We start from the raw sequence: 10,416 nt of genomic DNA on the forward strand, positions 1-10,416 counted from the left end.
TTGTCGCGCCCCCCTCCCTGAGCAGAGTCAAGGTATGAAGATCGTTTGAAGGTCAAGGGGGACTCCTGAGCATCGCGACTCAGGAGGCTAACTGGTCACGTTGCCCCTCACTCCTTAGTCCCGTCCTGGTGATCCGGTCGGGGCTAATGGCGGTTGAGGTATGCGTAGGGCCGGGCTCTGCCGATGTAGAACACCAGATCTACTCTTAAGTTCCCTCCCTATTTGCTATTTGCGCGTCAAGGGGGACTCCTGAGCATCGCGACTCATGAGCCTAAATTACCATGTAGCCCCTCACTCCTTGATCCCGTCCTGGTGATCCGGTCGGGGCCAACGGCGGTTGAGGTATGCACGGGGCCGGGCTCTGCTGACGTAAAACATAAAGCAAATAGGAAGGAAACCGCAAAATCTCGAAGCAATTCTCGGAGCAAATATTACAAACCATAATTGTCTTCACAATACCAAACACAAGTTTAAGCGCCCCCACGAGGCATGGTGCATGTTGCAGGAATTAAGCAGGAAATAAGCCGTCACCCTTGGACATCGCCGTCACCCGCCAGAGACTCCACCCTCGTGGTGGCGCCACTCGGAGCCGCAGGATCAGCAGCACCGCCTGTCGTGGGCGCAGGAGCAAAGGCGCGAAACTTCCCCAACAAGGCTTCCATCTGGCTCTTCACAGCTTCAGCAGCAGCGGTGAATTGATTGTTGTCCATGAGCTCCAGCAGCTCGTCAAGATTGGCGTCAGGGTTGCAAAGGTGGACGTGACTAAAGACACGCGTCAGCGCCGCGAATGAAAGGACGCGAGCTTCTACCTCTTCCATGGGGCCGACGCCGTGCACAACTTCCTCAAGCGCCTCGACAAAGAAGGGAAGCAGTTGGGCGGGGCTGTCCTTGGCGCCAGCCAGTGGCTTATCCAAGCCATTCTCATAGAGCGTCTTCAGCGCCACACGAGATCTCTCCTCGAGGAGTGCGAAGGCCACGCGGTCCTCGGGAAGGACCTTCGCCTTGTTGTCCAGCTCGGCCCTCTCCGCCCTCAACTTCTGCTCCAGCGTCTCCAGCCAGCCGCGCTCAGCGGTCTGTGACTCCGCCAACCGCGTCAGCTCGGTGTTGCGGTCCCTGGCGGTGTCCCCCCGAGCCTTCATATTCTCCTCCTTCGCCTGGCGGTCACGAGCTTCTTTGGCATACTCGTCGTGCAAATCCTGCAGCTCGGCCTCCAGTGCCTTGCAGCGGTCCTGGGCGACCGCCACATCCTTCAATGCCGCCTCGCGAGCAGCTGCGGCCTGGGTGGCGGCTTGCTTCTCCTCCTCAGAAGGTGTCGCGGCCCGCCTCAGCGCCGCTCGGACAGAGGCATCAGAATGAAGCCAGCCGGAAACCAGCTCCAGGCGCCCGGCTACCAAATGGGAGTCGGCGCCTTAGAGGTCTTCTTGCAGCTGGACCATCTCGGAGAGGGCACACTCCAAGACATCCGAGGAGGCAGAAGGACCTAGAACCAACGGCGCAGGAGGAGGAGGAGGCAGCGTAGCCACAGCTCGGGATACTGGGGGCTCCTGAGCCTTGTCTATCTCAGCAGCAACACCAGGCACTGGCACCTCCGGAGCCAGCGGGGCCATGAGGGCTGGCACCCTACCAGGGCGCTCCTCCGGGCCTCGCAAGGATGACCGGGCGGGAGAGGCAGGAACATCGTCGCCTCCCCTTCCCACAGATGAAGGAGCGGCTGCGGCAGATGAGTCTGCCCCAGACGGAGTCACCGTGTCCCCCTTCTTCTTCTTCGTCGCAAGCGGCGGCTTAACCAACCGATGGAGAACGTCAAGCTCGGGCAGCATAATCAAGAACAAGATGGAGTTCGAACACTTACTGGTCAATCGCGGCATAGTTCACTTCCCTCTTGCTGAACTTGAAGCTTGAGAGCCTCGCGGCCTGGGGCGTGGCTGCAAGAGGTCCAGGAATGGAAGGAGGCGCAGCAGAAGGGCTGGAGGCGGCTCCAGGCGGTGCCTGGACAGAAGCAGCCCCTCGGGAGATCAGTGCCAACATGTCCTTCTGCGAGATCGCGGGTGGATCCTCCTCCTCCCGCGTGGCATCGGCCTCGTCGTCATCCGGCAAGGTGTAGAGGATGTTGGCCCTGCACAGGGGAGAGGACTCCCCCTTGCCCTCAATGGTCACCTCCGAGTCGCGCTCCTTTTCTTCTTCTTCCTCTCCTCCCCCGTGGGAGTCACCTGAAGACACATCCACTGGCGCCATTGCCCCTTGGGCCACAGGAGGCGCCGCCGGCACCAGTCCATGACCATCAAAGGTGGGCATAGCAGCCACCACCTGTGCCCAGTCCTCCCGGAGGAACAAGGGGGCAGGGGCCCCCTCTGGACATTCCTGGTCATCTCCAACCAAGAGGCGAAGAGCCGAGGCCAGTTCATTGTCGGCCAGAGCCACCGGATTCAGGTGGAGCTTGTCGTCTGCATCCCCAAGCGTCCATAAGGGGCGCGAGTGCGCCTGAAGCAGAGCCACCCGCTGCGTCTGGAACTCCCTTAGGAGTGTGCCCCCCATTAGCTTCGCTGCCTTCACGTTGCCCGGCTTCAAGTCGGCGTTCATCTTCTCCAGCACCAGCTTCGCCCGATCGTTGGCAAGCTTCGCGCGAGACCACCCTTCGTCAGGGTGGGGCGCCTCCGTTGGCAGTGCCAACCGGGGGTGGACACACTTGGCATTCACCATGACCCACTTGCTCTGGAAGTTCTCGGTCCTCTTCCCGTCCTTTGAGATCGCGTTGGCCTTGTCATACGCGATGAAGTTGGTGCACGCCGAGGCGTGGTCGCTGTTGATTCGGAGAGATAAGAAGTGGCGCAGCAGAGCCACGGACGGCATCGACCCAACATGCACCTCACAGTAGTAGGCGAAAATTGACAAGAGGAGAACGAAGTTGGGATGGAGGTGAAGGGCCTGCAACCTGTAATGGCATAGGACGGTGTAGAAGAAATTGGAGAAGGGAGGAACCAGGCCTGCGATGATGGCGTTCTTGAATAAGGGGTAGAAGGTTCTCCCCTTAGATTCCGGCTCGGTGGAGCCAACCCGGAGTTTCGAATCCCCCCTCTCGCTGCCCTCCACCGCCGTCATCAGGCGCGTGGCGGTGAGATTCTTCTCCGACACATTGGGGGCATCCAGGGCTGGCGAATAATAAGCCGGCAGCGCATCAACCTTGACCTTTGCAGGGCGCCATCACTCGCTGAAAGGGAAGGAGTGGAGTGGATCTGGAGATTTCGGAAGCAAGGAAGCAAGGAAGGGGATCTGGAGCAAGACGAAGGAGAGCCATGAAAGCATGCCTAGCCCATGCCAGCCTTTTGTCAGTCGGGCAGTTGCCGAAGCAGCATGGGGAAGCAGAGACGCCCACGTCCCATCTGTCGCCACACGACAACCAAGGCCGCAGGCTGTTGGGGCCCGTGGCATTCCACACTTGCCCTTTGGCTTCGCTGCTAAGCCAAGTCTGAGCACGCCTTGGGCCCGAGGGCTACTGTTGGAGTTCTGGGAACGGGGGTCCCCAGACTTGCCTCCCTGCGGCCTGCTGCGTGGCTCAATCTGTGGCCCAGTACGGCCCATCTTCATCAACCAACACTCAATATCCTCGCGAGGGGCCAAGCCTCGCGGGGAGGACGACACAAGGCCACCTCAGGAGTGGCCTTGCCAGGCAGGCTCGTGAGGAGGCGGAGAGATCAAGGCAAGGGGTACCTCGCAAGGTTCCCGTGACGCAAGCCATGACGATCGAGACTAGGCGGGCGCCAGCCCGCACAGTGTCCTTGTTTCCTCTTTGGTGCAAAGGAGGCAAGCGCAGGCGCGGAGTACCGAGGCATCAGGGAAAGGATTCCATATCGGTGCAACAAGACCAAGACCAGGAGGACGGCAGGATGGATATCACTATGGATCCCAAGACAGCGTCATCACCAGCACCTTTGGCAGGCGAAGACCACCTTTAGTCAGGATTGCTTGTACTAGATGTCCCCTTTCAAAATGGGCGTTGTTGGATCCCTTCCCGCTCAATATTTGGGAAGAGTACCAGGGCCTCTATAAATAGAGCTAGACACCACAGTAGGAAGGCATCTCATAGAGAGACAGAGGCATCTCATCTAGAGACTAGTGAAGTTCCCACACACCACGACACCACAAGAACACCTCTCCTCGCGAGGTTGTTCTTCCTCTGTACTGTTCAGCATCATCCCAAGAGGCAATCCACCACCACACACAGGAGTAGGGTATTACACCACAACGGTGGCCAGAACCTGTATAAATCTTGTGTCGCTTGTGCTTTGAGTTAATTGATCTAGCTTAGGGATCGCGGCGAGACTGAGAGTGAGATTCGGTAGGAGGAGATCTTCGTGCGCACCCCAGTGTTCGAACCTTAAGGGTTTTGCCAGAACCCGATATCCGACAAATGGCAACAATACAGTACGTGCCTTGTTGCCCCTACTGTAACTGTGAAAGGACACCACAAGATTGATCCCAAAGCTAAGCACTTCTCCCGTTGCAAGAAAGATCAATCTAGTAGGCCAAACTAAACCGATGATTTTGAAGAGACTTGCAAAGATATCAAATCATGCATATAAGAATTCAGAGAAGAACCAAATAATATTCATAGATAATCTTGATCATAAATCCACAATTCATCGGATCTCGGCAACCACACCGCAAAAGAGTATTACATCGAATAGATCTCCAAGAACATCAAGGAGAACATGGTATTGAGAATCAAAGAGAGAGAAGAAGCCATCTAGATAATAACTATGGACCCGAAGGTCCGTGGTAAACTACTCATCGGAGAGGTAATGGTGTTGATGTAGAAGCCCTTCATGATCAAATCACCCTCCGGCGGGACACCAGAAAAGGTCCCTAGATGGGATCTCACAGGTACAAAAGGTTGCGGTGGTGGAAAAGTGGTTTTGTGGCTCTCTCTGATGTTTTTAGGGTATAATAGTATATATAGGGGAAGGAACTAGGTCAAGGGATCTACGAGGGGCCCACAAGGGTGGGGGGGGCCTCTTGCCTTGTGGCTTCCTTGTTGCGTCTCCGACTTCATCTCCAAGTCTTCTGGTTTTGTTTCGGTCCAAGAAAGATCACCGCGAAGGTTTCATTCCGTTTGGAGTCCGTTTGGTATTCCTTTTCTGCAAAACTCTAAAATAGGCAAAAAACAGAAACTAGCATTGGGCCCTCGGTTAATATATTAGTCCCAAAAATAATATAAAATAGCATAAAAATGCCCATTAAACATCCAAAACAGATATATAATAGTATGGAACAATAAAAAATTATAGGTACGTTGGAGACGTATCAAGCATCCCCAAGCTTAATTCCTGCTCGTCCTCGAGTAGGTAAATGATAAAAACAAAATTTTTGATGTGGAATGCTACCTAACATATTTATTCATGTAATTTTCTTTATTGTGGCATGAATGTTCAAGCATACTAACAAAGCAATCATGTCTTCTCAAAATAGCATGGCCAAAGAAAGCTATCCCTACAAAATCATACAGTCTGGCTATGCTCTATCTTCATCGCACAAAATATTAAAATCATGCACAACCCTGATGACAAGCCAAGTAATTGTTTCATACTTTTGATGTTCTAAAACTTTTTCAATCTTCACGCAATACATAAGTGTGAGCCATGGATATAGCACTATAGGTGGAATAGAATGGTGGTTGTGGAGGAGACAAAAAGAAGAAGATAGTCTCACATCAACTAGGCATATCAATGGGCTATGGAGATGCCCATTAATAGATATCAATGTGAGTGAGTAGGGATTGCCATGCAACGGATGCACTAGAGCTATAAATGTATGAAAAGCCCAAAAAGAAACTAAGTGGGTGTGCATCCAACTTGCTTGCTCACGAAGACCTAGGGCATTTTGAGGAAGCCCATCATTGGAATATACAAGCCAAGTTCTTATAATAAAAACTCCCACTAGTATATGAAAGTGACAACATAGGAGACTCTCTATCATGAAGATCATGGTGCTACTTTGAAGCAAAAGGATAGTAACATTGCCCCCTCTCTCTTTTTCTCTCATTTTTTGGGGCCTTCTCTTTTTTTATGGCCTCTTTTTTTTCGTCCGGAGTCTCATCCCGACTTGTGGGGGAACCATAGTCTCCATCATCCTTTCCTCACATGGGACAATGCTCTAATAATGAAGATCATCACACTTTTATTTACTTACAACTTTAGAATTACAACTCAATACTTAGAACAAAATATAACTCTGTGTGAATGCTCTGACGGTGTACCATATGTGCAATGATTCGAGAGTGACATGTATGAAAGAATTATGAACAACGGTTTTGCCACAAATACGATGTCAACTACATGATCATGCAAAGAAATATGACAATGATGGAGCATGTCATAATAAATGGAACGGTGCAAAGTTAAATGACAATATATCTCGGAATGGTTATGGAAATGCCATAATAGGTAGGTATGGTGGCTATTTTGAGGAAGGTATAAGGTGGGTGTAGGGTATCGGTGAAAGAGAGGCTAGCAATGGTGGAAGGGTGAGAGTGCGTATAATCCATGGACTCAACATTAGTCATAAAGAACTCGCATACTTATTGCAAAAATCTATTAGTTATCACAAGGAAGTACTACGCACATGCTCCTAGGGGGATAGATTGGTAGGAAAAGACCATCGCTCATCCCCGACCGCCACTCATAAGGAAGACAGTCAATAAATAAATCATGCTCCAACTTCATCACATAGCGGTTCACCATACGTGCATGCTTCAGGAATCACAAACTTTAACACAAGTATCTCTCAAATTCACAACTACTCTACTAGCATGACTCTAATATCACCATCTTCATATCTCAAAACAATCATAAAGAATCAAACATCTCATAGTATTCAATGCACTTCATATGAAAGTTATTATTATATCCATCTTGGATGCCCATCATATTAGGACTAATTTTATAACCAAAGTAAATTACCATGTTGTTCTAAAAGACTCCCAAAATAATATAAGTGAAGCATGAGAGTTCAACAATTTCTATAAAATAAAACCACCACCGTGCTCTAAAAAGATATAAGTGAAGCACTAGAGCAATATTGTCTAGCTCAAAAGATATAAGTGAAGCACATAGAGTATTCTAATAATTCACGATTCATGCCTGTCTCTCCCAAAAGGTGTGTATAGCAAGGATGATTGTGTTAAACTAAAAATCAAAGACTCAAATCATACAAGACGCTCCAAGAAAAACACATATCATGTGGTGAATAAAAATATAGCCTCAAGTAAAGTTACCGATAGACGAAGATGAAAGAGGGAATGCCTTCCGGGGCATCCACAAGCTTAGGCTTTTAGTTGTCCGTGAATTTTACCTTGAGGTTCCTTTGGAATACCCAAGCTTAGTCTCTTGCCACTCCTTATTCCATAGTCCATCAAATCCTTACCCAAAACTTGAAAACTTCACAACACAAAACTCAACAGAAAATCTCATAAGCTCCGTTAGTATAAGAAAATAAATCACCACTTTAAGGTACTGTTGTGAACTCATTCTTTATTTATATTGGTGTAAAATCTAATATATTTCAACTTCTCCATGGTTCATACCCCCCGATACTACTCAAAGATTCATCAAAATAAGCAAACAACACGCGTAAAACAGAATCTTTCAAAAACAGAACAATCTGTAGTAATCTGTAACTTTCGAATAATAATATAACTCCAACAATTCTTAAAGAAATTTGTGGACGTGACGAATCTGTCTATTAATCTTCTTCAAAAAGAATCAAATTAAAAATACTCTTCTGTTAAAAATTACAATTAATCTTGTGAGGGCAAAGTTTCTGTTATTTACAGCAAGATCACATTAACTTTCACCCAAGTCTTCCCAAAGGTTCTACTTGGCACAAACACTAATTAAAACTAAAACCACATCTAACCATAGGCTAGATGAGTTATTTATTACTAAACAGGAGCAAAAAGTAAAGAACAAAAATAAAATTGGGTTGCCTCCCAACAAGCGCTATCGTTTAACGCCCGTAGCTAGGCATAGATAATTTCAATGTTGCTCACATAAAAGAGAAGAATTGAAGCACAAAGAGAGCATCATAAAACACGTGACAAACAAATCTAAGTCTAACATACTTCCTATGCATAGGCATATTATAAGTATACAAATTATCAAGGAAAGTAGAAACTAGCATATGCAAGGAAGAAGAAAGAGACGACAGCAATATCAACATGAGAGAGGTAATTTAGTAACATGAAAATTTCTACGACCATATTTTCCTCTCTCATAATAATTACATGTAGCATAAGCAAATTCAACAATATATCTATCACAAAACATATTCTCAACACGATCCACATGCATGCAAAGTTGACACTCTTCCAAAATAGTGGGATCAATATTAACTAAAGTCATGACCTCTACAAACCCACTTTTATAAAAAAATTCATAAGATTGAACATTCTCCAAATATGTGGGATCTAAAGTTAAAACTCTTCCAAACCCACTTTCAATATTGTTGCAAACAATATTATCAATCTCATATTCATCATGGGGCTTAAACAAAATTTCAAGATCATAAGAAGAATCACCCCAATCATGATCATTGCAACAAGTAGTGGACATAGCAAAACTAGCATCCCCAAGCTTAGCTTTTTGCATATTATTGGCACAGTTGACATCAATAGAATTTATAGTAAAATCATTGCAATCATGCTTTTTATTCAAGGAGCTATTGTGAATCTCTTCATAAATTTCTTCATCACAATTTTCAGATTCACGGATTTCAAGCAAAATCTCATAAAGATAATCTTGTGCACTAAAATCACTTGAAATTGGTTCATCATAATTGGATATATTAAAAATATTAGCAAGTGGGTGAGGATCCATTAACTTTTAGCAAGCGAAGATGCAAGCAAAAAGAAGGCACATGACAACACAAGCAAACAAAAGATCAAACGCGAGAAGGGCGAAGAAAACGGCGAAGGTTTTCGAAAATCATTCTAGAAGTGGGGGAGAGGAAAACGAGAGGCGAATGGCGAATAATGTAATGCAAGGGAGAGGAGTTTATGATGGGTACTTGGTATGGCTTGACTTGATGTAGATCTCCCCGGCAAAGGTGCCAGAAATCCAGTAGGAGATTAAAGGATGATGCAACAAAGTAGCATAAGCATTTCCCTCAGTTTTGAGAACCAAGGTATCAATCCAGTATGAAACAACGCACAAGTCACTGAATACCTGCACAAACAATCAAGAACTTGCACCCAACGCGATAAATGGGTTGTCAATCCCTTCACATTCACTTGCAAAAGTGAGATCCGATAGAGATAGATAAACGGTGAAGTAAATATTTTTGGTATTTTTGGTTCATAGATAGGAAAATAAAGATTGCAAAGTAGTAGATCGGAAACTAGCAAGATGTAAACGAGATTCAATATAATGGAAAAGAAACCCGGGGGCCATAGGGTTCACTAGTGGCTTCTCTCGAGATAGCAAATATTACGGTGGGTGAACAAATTACTGCCGAGCAATCTATAGAAAAGCCCATAGTTATGATGATATCTAAGGCAATGATCATGAACATAGTCATCTTGTCCTTGTCAAGTAGACCGACTCCTGCCTGCATCTACTCTTGTTACTCCACACATCGACCGCTATCCAGCATGCATCTAGAGTACTGAGTTCATAAAGAATGGAGTAACGCATTAAGAAAGATGACATGATGTAGAGGAATTAACTCAAGCAATATGATGAAAACCCTATCTTTTTATCCTCGATGGCAACAATACAATACATGCCTTACTATCCCTACTATCACTGGGAAAGGACACCACAAGATTGAACCCAAAGCTAAACTCTTCTCCCATTGCAAGAAAGATCAATATAGTATGCCAAACTAAACCGATAATTCGAAGAGACTTGCAAAGATATCAAATCATGCATATAAGAGTTCAGAGAAGAACCAAATATTATTCATAGATAATCTTGATCATAAATCCATAATTCATCGGATCTCGGCAAACACACCGCAAAAGAGTATTACATCACATAGATCTCCAAGAACATCGAGGAGAACATCGTATTGAGAATCAAAGAGAGAGAAGAAGCAATCTAGCTAATAACTATGGACCCGAAGGCCTGTGGTAAACTACTCACGCTTCATCGAAGAGGTAATGTTGTTGATGTAGAAGCCCTCCGTGATCGAATCCCCCTCTGGCAGGACGCTAGAAAAGGTCCCTAGATGGGATCTCATGGGTACAGAAGGTTGCGGTGGTGGAAAAGTAGTTTCGTGGCTCTCTCTCTAAATTTTTAGGGTATAAGAGTATATATAGGCGATGAGGGTCAGGGGAGCTAGGCCAGGGGAGCTACAAGGGGCCAATGAGGGTGGGGGCCATGCCTTACCCCGTGGGCACGCCCTCCTGCCTCGTGGCTTCCT

Source organism: Triticum aestivum, chromosome 1B (assembly GCF_018294505.1).
Source record: "Triticum aestivum cultivar Chinese Spring chromosome 1B, IWGSC CS RefSeq v2.1, whole genome shotgun sequence".
In the NCBI taxonomy this organism is placed as follows: domain Eukaryota; kingdom Viridiplantae; phylum Streptophyta; class Magnoliopsida; order Poales; family Poaceae; genus Triticum; species Triticum aestivum.